At 35.5% G+C, this 18,204-nt stretch overlaps 1 long non-coding RNA gene across 1 annotated transcript; it reads left to right on the forward strand.

Moving 5' to 3' along the window:
• Nucleotides 1-1,513: 1,513 nt before the first annotated feature.
• LOC121873766 lies at nt 1,514-17,939 on the forward strand. Its single transcript, XR_006090306.1, has 3 exons — nt 1,514-1,591; nt 9,753-9,851; nt 17,833-17,939. It is a non-coding gene; the product is annotated as an uncharacterized LOC121873766 (long non-coding RNA).
• Nucleotides 17,940-18,204: the final 265 nt, after the last annotated feature.

An 18,204-nucleotide genomic window follows, 5' to 3' on the forward strand; every position in this document is an offset into this window, starting at 1 on the left:
CGACTGCTGTGGTGCTTTTTGAAGATTAGTAGGGTCATTACCTAATACCTGACCATCGTGGACTTGATCTCACCCTCCTCTGTCTTTAGTTTTAAAGATTTTTTAATTGAACTCTGGAATTTGAAGACGAGTGTAAGAGAGATTTGTGGACAGAATTCACTGAGAAGCTTCTTAAGTGAGCCTGTGTGGACTTCAGGCTGTATGGGACCAAAAATCCTATTTAGGATTTTCCCTATATGAGTATATGTAAATCTCTTATGGAACTCATATATTTCAGTTCAATATCCGGGTGGAAGTTGCTTGAACATTTATTAAAGGCTCTGTCGGTAAGAGTACACACAAGATTTCGTTAGTAATTAAGAGGAATGAATTATCAAAATTTTGACCTCAAACCTGTGACTGTTGGTTTTCTGTATAAGGCTGTCTCGAAACTATTATGAAGACGGTGGATATTAATAACAAGAAATGGTAGAATAATGTCCTTTACTAATTCACAAGTAAATTTGATATTGTCATGCTTCGAATTTAGGTAATTTAAGGACACGGGGAAGTGATCAAGTGATCTGAAAATAAAAAATGTGTCTTCAACACATTAAATTATCGATAGAACAAAGGCTTAAATTGGGCGGTACATTCAATTAGCCAAAACTCGTGGTGATAGAGGAAAGCGTTGGCCAACGTGGGACCTAAGGGTGAACTCATAGCAACACAATCACGTTGTTTATAAGCTTTGTTATTAAATAGCAATAGCAATCATTTACAGCCAATTTTAAAAATTCTTTAAATTGTGGTTTAACTAATCCATCAACTATATCTATATATCAGAACAATTCATCTGTACATATGTCAATAGTTTCGGCAAGAGGAATGTTGGTAAATAGAGACTGTATAATATCAAAGCTAGCCATAACACAGTTGTTGAACGAGATGCTGGTTAGTTCCTAAGCAAAACTGAAAGAGTCTGTAACATAATATTGTTTATAAGGTAAACTGTATATAAATATATAATTCTGTTTATATGATGATAGAGGTGTATAAGTGGAAGGCAGGGCTAAACAAAGGGGACATTACAAAGGTACTCAAACTATCCAACCAGGAGCGAACTCGTAACAATGGTTTTAAATTAGACAAATTTAGATTTAGGCGTGAAATAGGTAAACACTGGTTTGGAAACAGAGTAGTGGATGAATGGAACAAGTTACCAAATATCATCATTAACTCGAATACGCTGAATTGTTTCAAACATAGGTTGGATGCTTATATGAGCAATAGGGGTTGGGTGTAGACGGGACTGCCCAGTATGGGCCAATAGGTGCGCTGCAGTTTCCTCCATTCTTATGTTCTTATGTTTAGTTTACTGAACTTTAAGAAAGCCATTTATTATCAATCCAACTTACTGACAGTAAAAGGCATACGTTGATTAAAAACTTTTCACATTGGCTTTATCCTATGACATAGGCCAATGAAATGTCAACTGAGGTTGGTACACAATTAAAACCATGGTCCCACTCAGCTTGCACCTCACTCTTGCTCAGCACGGAGGAGTGTGAACAAGTCTTCTTCCTTCCCTCTTACAACCTCTGCTAAGTCGGTAAGCTCTTACGAAATCACATACTGTATACTGTTTCTTATGGGTTAAATCCGTTTGTATTGTTTGTTGATAGAAATATTAACATAATTATATATCATCAGTCCATATAGCAAGCGGACTTCCACATACAAACAATACCTCACAAGTCGAGAATCGTACCCTGGACCTCTGCGTGTGAACGGGGATCGCTACCACTGCTATATGGACTGATGTGTTATACTTTATATGTAGCCTCGTGTTTCGTAGCTGGACTAGGTAAAATGCTACTACGGCCAAGTAGTTGATACGGGCAGCCCCCGCTGGAGGCACACGGCGCTTAAAAAAGACGAATGAACAGGTTTTATATAAAATAATCAACGTGTAGGATCACTTGTATTGTCCTTGTGGCGCACAAGGTTCTGTGGAATTTATTTTTGTTTTGATTCTGAATTTAAAGATAATTATAAAAAAAGAAATGTCCATTCTATTTGGACCTTCCGTGGAGCTTGGTTAGGCCAGGCCCACAAGACTGAAGCTGTAGGTCGAATCGTAAATATTTTAAGCTCAAACGTTTTATTGGTCAGTTTCGTTACCTAAAGATAGCTGCACTGTCGTATCAAAGAAAAGATAAAATTAATTAGTGTATAGAGTGGAGTGGTAGTAACTCTGGATAGCAGCTGCCATGCACAGGCCAACCCGCCTATTGCAGACTCCATATTTTCTTATGTTCTTTCTTCTTATAAGATGGAAAAATGTCATTAGCCACCAGATAAATAACAGAAACGTGAAATGACTTTTGAAATTTTATCTCACACAGGACGATGAAGCGCAGGAACATAAAAGCACCAACAGACTTGGTTAAGCGCTTCAAGCTGGTGTGGATGTGGGTGGGAGGTATGTCCGTCCGAGATATTGCAGAAAATTCCGATGTAAGCATCACTACAGTGTACAGATGGATTAAACGATGGCAATATCAAGGCAATGTCAACAACAAACCTCGAAGGGGTAAATTCCGAATGGAACTTGATAAAAGAAAAACGGCAATTGTCCCAGCTTTAGTGACACACCCGCAGACAAACTCAACATATGGTTCTTACCTACACTGGCCTTACCATGGATACAACTTTGCTAATTCTAATTATCTGAAGTACAAGAATACATGCATCTTATAATGAAATATTGTTTGGAATCCTGTCATTTATTAATAATTTTTAAATTATATATTATCATTTGCGGTTTGTCAGTTTAGTTTTTCACCGAAGTATATTTCTAGTAAAAAGACACTAAAGAACACTCCTTACCAGTGGCTACTCTTCAATAGTCTATTTGTGTTTTAAAATTCCGAGATATTTCAAGTCAGATTTTACAATGGTATAAGGAAATCGCTTTTGATAATGTGAACACAATAATTTTCCATTTAAGTAATTTCATGTTTCAATATTTTATTTATTTCACTTTACAAACTTGTTTACTGTAATTTAAACTTTTTCATATTTGTGCATAATGATTGTTAACTTATTAAGTTAAATTTTCTTTCGTATTGAATGAGATAAATTCTACTAAATATTGTTGTAAATCTGTTTAGATATGGTAGTCCCTTTGAAAATATTTATATCTAATGGTAAAAGCATAATACTTAGTGATGTAAAGGTAATAAATTTGATATGAAATCATAAATACGTACTAATTTTCCTTCATTTCCTATGTTTGCTTTTGTGATTTATTTCATGGAGCGAGTTGCAATGATACTGATTGTATATCACACAGCGCGGAGTGAATCAATAGTAGAGTGAAAGGGACAAAAATTAATAAGACACGAAGAAATATAGTCACACTACTTTGAACATATTCTTTACTTATAAATATTGTATACAGGGTGAGTATATATGCCTCTAGAATCATTTACGACGCTTTCATTTGAATTCAGTGTTATGGTAAGATTTAATTAAAAAAAAGATAATAGACTGAGTATTATAATAAATGGTTAATACATTTATCGTCCTTGCCTTATCCCACCAGAGTGAGGACCTTACGAGCATATTTCTATTTAAAAGGAATCTTCTTTTGTGTTTACAAAAATCCTTAGATTAGGTTAAACTAGTTTGAAAATTCTAAAATTTTTCCGGAGCCTGGGAGAAATTGGTATGAGTAAAGCCTCCCTAGACACATGGGCAGCGCTCCTACCGTCTTTCATAATACTGTATCATATAGAATGGATGTAGTAGTAAATGGCCCAAATTATAGAAAGGTAGCCACCCAGTTAAATAATATCATCAAGGGGGTTAACCATTGTGGGGTGTCCAGCTCACATTGAACTGCAGTTATACAGGTCCGACAACAAGCGCCCAGACGGAACGGATTTACGGTATTCCTCTGGAATACCGTGGGACTAAATCGATATCAGAAAGAGAAAACGGTCATAGACTCTGGGAGCCTAGGAAACCAAAGCTCTGAAGCTTCTAATTAAGCCGGGCACCAAGCTTTTTGAAACCACTAGAGATTCAAGAGCATCTAGCTATTTGTTCCAGCGCCTCGGCATAGAAATCCAGGGAGGGAATGTTTGCTGCATGGTGGACTTTCATTCCTCACTGGAGGAACATAAGAACATAAGAAAGTGGGATACTGCAGGAGGCCGACTGGCCCATGCAGGGCAGATCCCTTTCACACCCATCCCAGCACTTCCATGTGCCTATCCAACTTCGTCTTGAAGCTCCCTAGCGTCCCCGATCCTACTATAGCACTCGGTAGCCTATTCCACATATCCACAACTCTATTACCAAACCAGTGCTTGCCTATATCCTTTCTGAATCGGAATTTATCTAATTTAAAGCCATTTGTTCTAGTTATTTCGTTATTACTGAGCTTCAGAACATCTTCCATTTTACCCTTGTTAATCCCACTTACCCACTTGTACACCTCTATCATATCTCCCCTAACTCTACGCCTCTCTAATGAATGTAAGCCCTAAGCTTTTCAGTTGAGAGTCTTATATATATATATATATATATATATATATATATATATATATATATATATATATATATATATATATATATATATATATATATATATATATATATATATATATATATGTGTGTGTGTGTGTGTGTGTGTGTGTGTGTGGTTGGTGTGTGGATTAGTGGATGTCATGTTTTTTCCCCTGACCTCCTGTTTTGTAAGGTCACCCTGTGTACATAAGTCTCTCTCAGTCTTTGTAATTCAATGCCTCTGAAGATGTCTTGAATAAAGACGAAAGCTAAGGCGCTCCATTGTTTCCCTTTTCCCTGTGTGATTTTATCATGATTTATCTTATCCACGTTTCCATTGTGGATCTACATGAGATTATATATATATAGCACGCGGACTTCCATATACAAACAATACCTCTCTAGTCGGGAATCGACCCCTGAACCGCTGCGTGTGAACAGGGATTGCTTCTACCACGCCACAAGGACATCAAAAGCAATCCTAGGCTTTGTTATATTTCACACAAAGCTTGTTCACGGGCAATCCCCAATGGATGTTCACGACACCATAAGCACGATCAACAGGCTTTGTATGAAATATAACAAAGCCAAGGATTGCTTTTGGCTTCTTTGTTGCGCAGTAGTAGCGATCCCTGTTCACACCCAGAGTTCCAGGTTCGATTCCCACTGTAAGTGCTTGTGATCCATGTATATGCTAATAACCACATAGAAAGCAAGAAAACACCTAGGCCTGAATTCTGTTCGGCTCAGGCGTGCGAATCAGGATTCCTTGATCTGAGATTTCCTGCAGTGGATTAGCCACATTCAGAACATCGGCTTGAATCCCAAATCGGGTAATCTAGTTCTTTTTCTTCAGCTACGAGTAAGGATTCGAACACTGAAATTCCAGCCAATCACGTTTCATCTGCATCATTACGACAGCCAATCACCATCGAGAGTAATGTTTAGAAGATTATGGCGGCAACTGTATGACTCGACAGTTTTCACGGAGGAGGAGAAATCTCTCCTTGTACATCATAAGTTACTTTTATTAATATGATTACAATCAAATTATAATGAATTGTGGTACTGTGTTACAACGTGGCTGTGTTGTTATATGATAACGAAGAAATTCATAGACGAAGAACAATTACCTACAAATTGTTGATATAACCCGGGACAGGTGTCAATATTCATAACCAAAGCAAGATGAATCAATGCAGGCCGTAGTAACCTGGCTAGGTTAGGTTAGGTTTCTTTCTGTTCTTTTAACCCCACATTTCCCCTGATTAGTAATGTTAAGAAAAGACTTTCCTTTATTAATACATTAATATCAAAATGCACTCAGCATTGATTCAATTATATTAAAAATACACCAAAATAGTTTTCCTAAAGAAAAACACTCAAAATAAAGAAACGTCAGCGTTCTTTACATTTACCAACTTGATCTTCATGGACCTTAAACACGAAAGTGTTGTAACACATTACCAGAACTCATTAAGTAACCAGAATCTTCCTTACCTGGAAACTATTCGTTGCGAAGAATCTCAAAGAAAATCATCCAGCTGATGAATGGGAGGTAGAGGTGAACCATAGCCAACAGGTCTGTCAAGTAGATGCTCCATATCACGGACAATATCAAGGAAATTTCCCTTGCTGAACCTATATCGTTGTTTCAATTGCGTGTCATCATAAAATTTGATAGGATTCTGCCTATTTACCATGAGTCTTCTCTCCACAAAATTTCCAATTTGAATATATCGCCAAAATTCACGTTGATTTGCTTGAAGGGTCGACCTCCAAACCTGCCTCCAGGCTGGATTAACTCGAGGATGGACAATTCCAATCTCAAACCCGGTTTGAATCTTTGCGTTGGCTCAAGCCAGCGTTCTTACTACCAACAAACTTCAATCTTCTCTCGGTCCTTGGTTTAAACCTTCATGCGGTTTCAAATCACTGCTCTGAATTCGGGCCCTAGTTCCCAAGCTGTTTCGTGTATTTCACATCTCCAGGAGGAGTACTGTACTCACCCCTGAAGATGTGAAATACACGAAACAGCTTGGCTTGGGAACTTCGTGTTAATCTGTTTCCTATGTGATTATCAAGGTTATCAGCATATATATATATATATATATATATATATATATATATATATATATATATATATATATATATATATATATATATATATATGCTGATAAACCACAAGGAAAGAAGAAAACACGAAGTTCACAAGCGCTTTGTGTAATTCACATCTTCACTTGAGTACTTCTTTCCTTGTGTTACCTACAGCATATATATATATATATATATATACATATATATATATATATATATATATATATATATATATATATATATATATATATATATATATATATATATATATATATATATATATATATATGATCTAGGTATATAACCACAAGGAAAGAAGAAAACACGAAGTTCCCAAGCGCTTTCGTGTAATTCACATCTTCAGGGGTGAGTACAGACTAGAGAGAGTAATACAAATCAAGGTGTATATATACAGAGGAGGGTGAGACCAGGTCCACAATGGTCAGGTATTAGGTAATGACCCTACTAATCTTTAAATAGCACACAACGGTTGGTGGTCAGGTCAGATGGTCAAGTGACCCGGCCTTCTCACCTGATCACAAATCTTCTTAATTACAAAATTGTCCAGCTTGTACATGCCGTTACTCAAATTCATGTTGAATGCTTCGGTATGTTTAATAAGACTAGATTCTATGATGTTCCTACTATCAATTGAATTACATGGTAATATTGAGGAGGCATTATCCCAGTCAATGCAATGCTTGTTATCCCTCAAATGAACAAACAGAGCATTGGATTCCTGGCCTGTCCTAACACTGTATTTGTGTTGTTTAATTCTAGTTGCAAGATCTTTACCTGTCTGGCCTAAGTAAAACATATTACATTCCTTGCAAGGAACTTTATAAATGCAACCAATTGTGTTGTTGGGGGAGTTCTTGATTAACATTTGTTTAACAGTGCATGAGTTTTTAAATGCCACATTGACGTTCCAGGTTTTTAGCTGTGCAGGAATGTGTGAGAAATTTTTGTGAAATGGTAATATTAAGATATTCTTATGGTCATGGGTGGGCTTGGGGTCAGTTCTATAAAAAGTTTTCTTAGTAATGTTTAAGCATTTGTCTATGAAAGATCTAGGGTATTTAAGGTTTGAGCCAATATTATATATATATTTGTATTCCTCATCGATGAATTCCGGACTGCAAATTCTCAAGGCACGTAAAAACATTGTTGAAAATACTGACTGTTTGACTTTATTATGGTGGGCAGAATAATAATGAATGTATGAACACACATTAGTTGGTTTTCTATAAATACTGAACTTAAAAGTGTTACCTATTCTGTGTATCAGACAGTCTAGGAATGGCAATTTACAGTCTTGCTCTAATTCCACAGTGAATTTGATCGAGGGGGCTAAGTTGTTAAGTTGTGGCAGGAAAGCTTTTAGGTCCTCATTACATGGCCAGAGACATAATACATCATCAACATATCTAAACCAGACTGCTGAGGGTGGTAAAATATTACTTAATAGTTTCTTTTCAAAGAATTCCATATATAGGTTGCTTAATACAGGTGAGAGTGGGTTACCCATTGCCATACCAAATTTTTGAGCATAATATTCCCCATTGAATTCGAATTTGCAATCCTTAATACATAGTTTGATGAGTTCGATGAAGTCGTCTTTCGAGACGGGCAGTGAAATGTTATCCAGGGAATCTATGAGGAACTCTAGTAAATCATCAACTGGGACCTTTGTAAAGAGTGACGTTACATCAAAGCTGACCAGTTTAAAATCCTCTCAACACTGTCAACACCCAGTTCAACAAAAAACTGAAGTCCCTATTGAGAGGCAAAGCTACGCTCATTAAACATCTTACTTCAACGTCCCCTCCACTGCCATACATGTACGGTGTAATCAAGACCCACAAGCCCAATAACCCAGCAAGACCCATCATTAGCTCAGTTGGGTCAATCTCTTATAAACTATCTAAATGGTTAGTTTCTTTACTAAATCCCCTAGTTGGCAACATTTCTAACTCCAATATCAAGAATAATATGGATCTGGTTGATAAACTCAATAACTTACACATTAATCATGATTTTAAACTGGTCCGGAATTCATCGATGAGGAATACAAATATATATATAATATTGGCTCAAACCTTAACTACCCTAGATCTTTCATAGACAAATGCTTAAACATTACTAAGAAAACTTTTTATAGAACTGACCCCAAGCCCACCCATGACCATAAGAATATCTTAATATTACCATTTCACAAAAATTTCTCACACATTCCTGCACAGCTAAAAACCTGGAACGTCAATGTGGCATTTAAAAACTCATGCATGTTAAATAAATGTTAATCAAGAACTCCCCCAACAACACAATTGGTTGCATTTATAAAGTTCCTTGCAAGGAATGTAATATGTTTTACTTAGGCCAGACAGGTAAAGATCTTGCAACTAGAATTAAACAACACAAATACAGTGTTAGGACAGGCCAGGAATCCAATGCTCTGTTTGTTCATTTGAGGGATAACAAGCATTGCATTGACTGGGATAATGCCTCCTCAATATTACCATGTAATTCAATTGATAGTAGGAACATCATAGAATCTAGTCTTATTAAACATACCGAAGCATTCAACATGAATTTGAGTAACGGCATGTACAAGCTGGACAATTTTGTAATTAAGAAGATTTGTGATCAGGTGAGAAGGCCGGGTCACTTGACCATCTGACCTGACCACCAACCGTTGTGTGCTATTTAAAGATTAGTAGGGTCATTACCTAATACCTGACCATTGTGGACCTGGTCTCACCCTCCTCTGTATATATACACCTTGATTTGTATTACTCTCTCTAGTCTGTACTCACCCCTGAAGATGTGAATTACACGAAAGCGCTTGGGAACTTCGTGTTTTCTTCTTTCCTTGTGGTTATCAGCATATACCTGGATCACGCGCACCTACAGTGATTTACTTGCATATATATATATATATATATATATATATATATATATATATATATATATATATATATATATATATATATATATATATATATATATATATATATATATATATATATATACATATGAAGCTGGAGTTTAAAAATGTGTTAGTAATTTTTATTTATCAATCTTTTCCACAATACCAGACACTGAATGGCCAGAAAGGATGACGATGACTGCACCATCACTACTGTTGTTTCTGTCTAATATCCTTCTGGCACTGACTCAGTTACCTCTACCTTCTGGTAAGCCAGTAAATACACTAAATATAGTAGTATTGTATTATTGTTTATTATATAACGTCCAGACATTTACACGCTCTCTCACACTCTTGACTCCACAGTACTGAACGCTACTCTAAGCATGTGAATAAATACCTAAAATTAGTAATAAAATAATCATTATCTCAGGTGTTTCAGGAATAATTACATCCCAAAAGTAACATCATTATAAGTAAATAGAATCAATCTCCACTAACATAACCTAATTTGGTTAAAAAAATTTCGCCAAGATACCAGTGATTGGCATAAATGAAATTGAGTAAATGCTACCATATTTGCATTAATTGCCACGAATACAGTCGGGTCGAGGAAGGTGGGTTGTACATGAAAATCGTTGGTGTTACTCTTAATGGGGGTTCCTTCTTTTGTGTGTGTTTTTACGGGGATTAGCCCACCCGGGCATAGGTCGTCGACCCACAAAGGGGCCTAGGGGACGAAAAAATAGGAGTAAAAATAAATTAAAAATAGAAAAGAAAAAAATTATATAAATTTACACCACGCGGAAAACCAGCTTTTTAAAGTGAGACAGATTGTATGTGTATGGAAACACAGAAGAAGGCAGAGCATTCCACAGTTTTGGCTGTGTACAGGAAAGAAGGATGTACTATAACGGGCTATTCTAGTGTGACCGATAGCCACAGAGAAACTGTGGGCACCGCGGTCAGGGCCAAATCCACCGAATATTACCCGTTAAAGTACCTGTAAAAGAGAGAGAGAATGAAGCAAAATTGCTGCGAAGAGAAAGGGAAGAAAGATTATCAACTAAAGGAAGAGAGTTAATAAGACGAAATGCCTTTGATTCCACCCTATCTAACAGTTGGACAGAAGAAGAGCTATCCCAGATATGTGAGCAGTACTCTAAGTTAGGACGAATGAATCCTTTATTAACTTGAAGCAACTGCTCAGGAGTGAAGTAGCTCCGGCATCTTTACAGCATTCCCAGCTTTTGCGAGGCAACTTTAGCAATGTTGTGGATGTGTGGCTTGCATGACATATTAGAGGAAATGGTCAGACCTAGTATATGTATTTTAGAACTTGGCAAAATGATTGCGTCCTGAAATGTGATTGGTGGGAGATCATCTAATTTGGAAAGTGTAATTGGTAAATACTAAGTTTTATAACTATTGAATTTAACCAAGTTTCTACCTCCCCATTTCAGGAATCCCATAGGGTGCTGTCATTTAGTTTAATAAAATTCGGTAGAGCAGTTTTCTGAATAAAATTCGGTAAAATAGTTTTATGACTTCCTTACGGGCGTGTGCTTTGGAACATTAGGCAAACGCTGAAAATTCGAAGGGCTCAATGGTACACTGTCGTCTCTCTCTCTCTCTCTCTCTCTCTCTCTCTCTCTCTATATATCTATCTCTATGTATATATATATATATATATATATATATATATATATATATATATATATATATATATATATATATATATATATATATATATATATATATATATATATATATATATATATATATATATATATATATATATATATATATATATATATATATATATATATATATATATATATATATATATATATATATATATATATTTCTTGTATCCACAATGAAATACGTGGATATAAATCTTGATAAAATCACAAGGGAAAAGGGAAATCAACATAGCACAAGTAGACCATTCTCAACAAGGCTTGAATGAATCTTAAAAGTGGATATAAATATATATATATATATATATATATATATATATATATATATATATATATATATATATATATATATATATATATATATATATATATATATATATATATAATTTATTTTTTTTTAATATTTTCATTTGAGCACCTTAGTTTAGTCGATTCTTGATATCTCAAGACATCTATCAGAGGCAACGTGAAGATCATCTTGAATCAAGTGCAAAATACCCATATATATATATATATATATATATATATATATATATATATATATATATATATATATATATATATATATATATATTTATATGTATCATTGATCAAAAACACAAGTTAATAACCATTACTCCTATCGTGAGTTTGTGGGTTCTGTTACTTACAAATTATGAACAGATATTTCCCCTTTACTGCCAAATTATCTAATCACATATACGCATTATAAGCAGTTATTTAAAGATTTTGAAAGAATTAGAAGTCACAACTTATATTAAATTGATGTAAATTTATAGATAACAATAAGTTATAGTGGGTGTTTCGGTGGTCTACCTCCCCTTACCACACACAAGTAAAGTAAGTAATGGTTGCCCCTTGTGTTCGAGGATGGTCGGCACTAGGGCCATTTAGGGGTGAATTTGCTTAAGGTGCAGAAGCTGTCGCCAACACAACAATCACACCTTCAAGGCCCAAGTTATCGAGTTGCATGACCCAGTGCCAAGGAATGGTCCAAGAAGACTGATCAACTGGCCAATTGCGCTGGCTAACCATTACTCCGAAACACGATCCGGAAATCGATTAACATCCAGGGCCGGCATACACAAAACTTTTCTGCTAATGACAAAATAGTACCAGTACCAGTAAAATTTAAAAGTGAATACACAAAGCTTAACTAGCAAACTTTTACCGTACAAATAGTTGTTTAAGTACCGCTAGACAGCGCTAAGGATAGCAGGAGTTCATCATATAAAATGGTCTTATGGCTGAATAACCTCAATAAAATTATGAAGATTAATTTCAATATTTACATTTATATACATTTTGATCATTAAAAGAAAAAATCTAATCTATGCAGTTTGAAGGAGGATATATTAACCAAGGATAGTGATCGGTGGCTTGCCTTACTGTGCTCTTTGTAAACAAACCCTCACACGCGTGTTATTGAAGGAGCGAACAAGATGAACGTCACTGATATGGAAGCCTCAACCCCACGAAAGAAAAAGAAGCCCATCTGGACAGCAGACCAGACTTTATTATTGGTGGATGCCATTGAAGAGAAAAAGTTTAGATTGAATGGCAGCTTCAAGCCTTTCCTAAATAATAAAGACAACAAGAGGTCATGGCTGTAAATCACCATGAGAGTCAATGCTGCATTTCCTGGTGTGGTGAGGTCAGTGGCAGAGTGTGAGACACGCTGGTTCTCAGTATTGTCCAAGTCAAGAAAGAAACTATCTGCTATAAAGAGGGAATACACACAATATATTCACACTATATTTAATATATTCAGTACACACTATATTCATTAAATATATCCCTCCTTTCCCGATAAATGTGTTGCCGCCGCTGATGTTGTTGGTTCGCCATGGTATCAGCTAACAGACAACTATTACGGGACTTAAAAGTGCTCCCGAGGTCTTTTAACTTAACAAAACTATTAAGGCCTTTAAAAGTTTTGTGTATACCGGCCCTGGTCCCCCGTTACTGCTGGGTAGACAGAGGCAAAAGGCGTAAAGAAACTTGCCCTTTGTTTCACCCTGCCCTGGAATCCAACCCGGGTCCTCTCGCTTGCGTGGCGAGCCTTGACAACACCCACTCGGTATCACCGCCACACACATCAATGCAGCACTCTAATATTAAAGTGCAAAAACACGCATTTGGCCTATGATTGAATGTATACGTTTTCCATTACATTCATTAATGGTGAATTGAAACTTATAAGCTCATATATAACCTCTAATACTTAAGCAAAATATAATGAATTAACCATTGGTGATTACCCAGGTCATAATATTCTGCTTTATAATGATTAAGGATTTGCTTGGTCAAAGATATTATCAAAATAATCGCTTCCAATTTTATGTTCCAACTAAATCCTGGCGAACCACAACAACTATCAGCTGACTCACCCTTACTCAATGAGTCATAATGATTGACTACAATCCCAGTAACCATGATTAATTTTGTATCGACAACCTATGAGTATCTATTCATACTGTATTTTCAAAAACAATATATAAGGACATTTTATATCTGCCTATTAGCTAGGTTTGTGTCCTTTGTGCAAACCAAAGTTCTGTGTTATCTGTAATAATTTGTACTCATTTGGAATGAAGGCCGTATTTATGGGAGAGTGGGCAGCTCTCGCCCTTAACCACATACAGTTCCAAGTGTATATCACCGTAACTTAATCACTGTAGCTATGATTGTTAAATGAGGACAGAGGCTATCTTAGATTGGCTGTACTAAATCGCCCAATTGATGTGCGAGTGGGATTGATAGTGAGAGCGCTAGCCAGCTTTTAAAAGCTAACTTAGCATTTTAGGGCCACGCCTTAAGTGACCATGTCACCTCAAAGCTAGTGGAAATTTACAGGGGGTGATATGATTATATAAGCTTAATGCACTACTCCACATTTATATAAAGATTAAGGGGCTAATACATTGTTCGGTCACCACCTTCCGAGCTTCTACGAGGAAATGACTAAACCTAAGATGCTAAACATAAAACAAGATGATAATTAAATGGTTTAAAAATATCCCGAATATAGTCTGCAATGTTAATGGCAAAATATTTCTGCAATTTTTTAATGTTTAATATAGAATGTAGTAATAATAACGATAGGAATACAATGATAATGCTAATGTCAGATCATAGCCTTTATTAAAAGCAGGATATGTTATAATATATGGATGATCAAGAGTACAGTATTTTAAAGGAAAAATCGTCCACAAATTTCACAAGAAAATTAATACATATATATATATATATATATATATATATATATATATATATATATATATATATATATATATATATATATATATATATATATATATATATATATATATATATATATATATATATTAATTAAGGCATATATTATGATTTTTCCGAGACGTATTTTCTGAACAATTTGGGGATTTTACAGAAAGTCCCCAAATATTTCTGTTCCGAGTCTGGGAACCAATTCCGAGGTTTGGTTAGGTAGCAATTTCCAGAATATTCCCAGTAACCGGAAAAATTCTACATCATACATGACACCAAGAATTATTTCTTCAGTTTCAGTGAAGGTGAATAGTCAACTGTATCTCCACCTGTAAGTGAAAATAAGGGCATTAATATTGTGTTCGTTAAATTTGCGAATTCTGAAACATCTTTATTTATGAGGGTTAATATTTATAAGTTTCCAACACCTACATATTATGTGTAATTTTGTCTGTTAAAATAATCCCAAAAATTAAATTTCCGATGGAAACTCGGATCTCTTCGGTTTCATATGCAACACTCAAAATTTTGAAGCAAAATCTAATGTAGATTTTTATGGTGGGTCCAAAACTGTGATCATTAATGTTAACCTAACCTACCTAACTGGTAAAAATCTGTCAATTTAAATTCCTAAAATGCGCTGGATGACCGAAAAGATAATAATACCATAAATTTCTTTTATTTTGGAAGACATTATTAATTTTTGTTGAAATCATGAACATACAAGGCCGATGTATTCACACTTGATTCTACCACTGTCAATGGCAAAGTGAATTATTACCACCACAACAAATGTTGCACAAAAAGTGGTAAGGTAGTTCTTTATTGCAATACATTGAGTCACTAAGGGAATTAATAACAAAGAACATGAATTTATATCACTAAATTTATGTTATTAGCAACAAATTGTGGTTAAACTCATACACAAATAAAACATGCCTGGGAACTACCTGGCACCGGTTACTAGGCATATTTGGACTTATTAATATATGAAATTTACGCTATAAAGTATTCATACTAATGCAATATTTATTTTCGTAGTGCTGGACGGTTATTAATTACGCTCATTACGAAAAGTGGGTCGATATTATTCCTAATAAGGGACGTCATTCACCATCCTATATATAGCGGCTTTTTTACCACTCTCCAATTAGGCCAGCTTGCGATTTGTTTCAGCGTAATTTGATTTCCATACATTCCTACACATAAATTAGTTGGATTAGTTATCTTAAAGGCTTACCTTTTATGATGGTTAGGAGAATTTGGAGGATATAAGCGGCGATCAGGAAAGTAGAGGCTATCGGATGTTCCTACACAAACATGGAATTCTTTTTTAAAAAGAACAATACACTTCTTCATGTGTTGTTCTATATGGAGGATATCTTATAAAAAATATTATTCCTTTGCATATTTCTACAATTTATGTGCATCCAATTATATTTCTTTTCTTTTGGTTTCAAAACATAGTTCCATCATAGTGTGCAACGGGCGGGGGGAGGGCAGCGCGGAAATCTCCCACGTTCCAATAATGAATAGCATATTTTTTGTTTCTTTTTTAAGCCCCGAGTGTTTCTTGCAAATTAACCATGGGGGATACCACTGCATCGTGTACACGACGGCAATTTTTGCAATTGGCAGTTAGTGTCAGGAATATGGGCTGCTGTGATGAACGAACAAGAAGCAAACAGGCATTACGTAATGAAACAATCAGCAGTTCCCTCACAGTTTTTATGGTATCTATTTATTTTTGTCATTATGTAGTCCTAAAATCGGGCTACTACTGCTACTACTTGACACTAAAGCTTAAGAATACAAACCGAATAGGTATAGTGCCAAGGAGGGGGTATGTGTGTGGGGAGAGTGGGGGGAGCAGACCACCAGTAGACCTATTACTACTTACAAATTTGCATCGCCTTAAAATCAGTAAAGACGAGAATATTATTTCATTATACTTTGTAAACGTAAATATCATATTACGATAATCAATAATATAATCATAACGACAGATGCAAACTCCTTAAGTTTGACCCAGAGGAGGCTAATTCTACATGCTACTTAGGTGTATAGGATGATAAACTCCCATACTACATCACTCAAACAATGAGAGCACATGTAAACAAGGAACACATAAGAGCATCAACGTTGCTCAAACATATAATAAGTAAAATAATATCACGTTGATTTGACCTGGAGGCAAACAAGATAAAAGATCGAATAACTATTGTCACAAACTCATAACAATTTGGCTGCCATATTCATAACGCTCGTGAGGTGTTAATGGTGTGAAGGCTGCCCCCTAAAATTACTCGCAAGTTGTAGCAAGACGGAGAGGTCTCCAAACACAGTTAATTAAAATACTAAAAATCTTCATATGTGTTAATGTGGTAACCTTCCTGGATGTTATAATGAATAACACTCAGGACTACAGATCAAACTGCAAATGAGAGCAAGCGTAAACCACTCAATGAATAAATGGTACGGCTGTATTAAAACTATAACCAAACAGGAAATGCTTGCAACAGGTGGAACTGCTGCCGACTAACTTATCATTGTCATCACACATTAATGGTAATTATTATAAACGTGGTTTGGATACTTCTTCGGGTGATTTATTGCAAATTTTATAATATTAATAATTTGATACTAATGTAAATAGAATCAAATGTATCCGTTGTGTATCGAGTCAAGAAACTCACGCTGCCATAAAGGACACGAGCTCGTCTTCCTATCACTCCTAGATTACGTGAAAGTTGCAAACAAGGAAAATAAATACATAAATAATTAATTAATATGCATATACTGTATTGTTTAAGCTTGTAGCACAAGCTGGGAATACCACCCAAATGTGCAGCAAAACATTCTAAGCTTAATACATAAAACGTTGTAACTGTACAAGTAACCCATTAAACCTCTCCCATCCCTCTAGCCCCGACATTCTCAGGGTTCATACTTCACGGATTGACAACTCTGACTGTAACAGTTGGAAAATTCCCCAACTGTACAATGATAACTAGTTATATTAATCACTGCATGGAACTAAAATATAATGACTATGTAAATTACAACTATATTAAAACTCAAATGAAATTAACATAATTTCGATTCACACTAACCACTTGGTTTTGAGGATATGGAAAACGGATTAAGATTTGAGGGTTTTTTCCAGTAGGTTGATATTCAAATTAATATTCACCTATTGTTAAACTTTCCAAGGAAGTTTTAGTTTTCGTGTTTACTAAAAGACATTTTATTTGCATTTGAGCTCAACAAATCACGGTTCATTGTGATTTCCGACAGAGAAAAATGAACTGTTGTCATTAGCGGGTGGGGCAGTGAAAGCTGCGCTGTCAAGGGTGTCTCATCCACACGGCTCCGTCCTGCTGTTCACTGACGGCACCACTTCGTCCACCACGGTAGGTGTCATGGTAATAAGAGAGATTGTTATATTTCACTGCAAAAACATAGGTCTCGTACACCAATATCCAATGCGGAAGCAGAAAGAGTTAAAGTACTGGTACCGTAACCACATTATCGACGGTTTCTTGTAAAAACTCTACTGCTTCACAGATATAACAAGTAAATAAGCCAGGTGTTAGACTCAGAAAAAAATGATCTTAATCATCTCACACCACATGCACGGTCTGACTGCATATTTTTCTAGGGTAACTT

Source organism: Homarus americanus, unplaced genomic scaffold, assembly GCF_018991925.1.
Source record: "Homarus americanus isolate GMGI-L3 unplaced genomic scaffold, GMGI_Hamer_2.0 scaffold25827, whole genome shotgun sequence".
Classification (NCBI taxonomy): Eukaryota; Metazoa; Arthropoda; class Malacostraca; order Decapoda; family Nephropidae; genus Homarus; species Homarus americanus.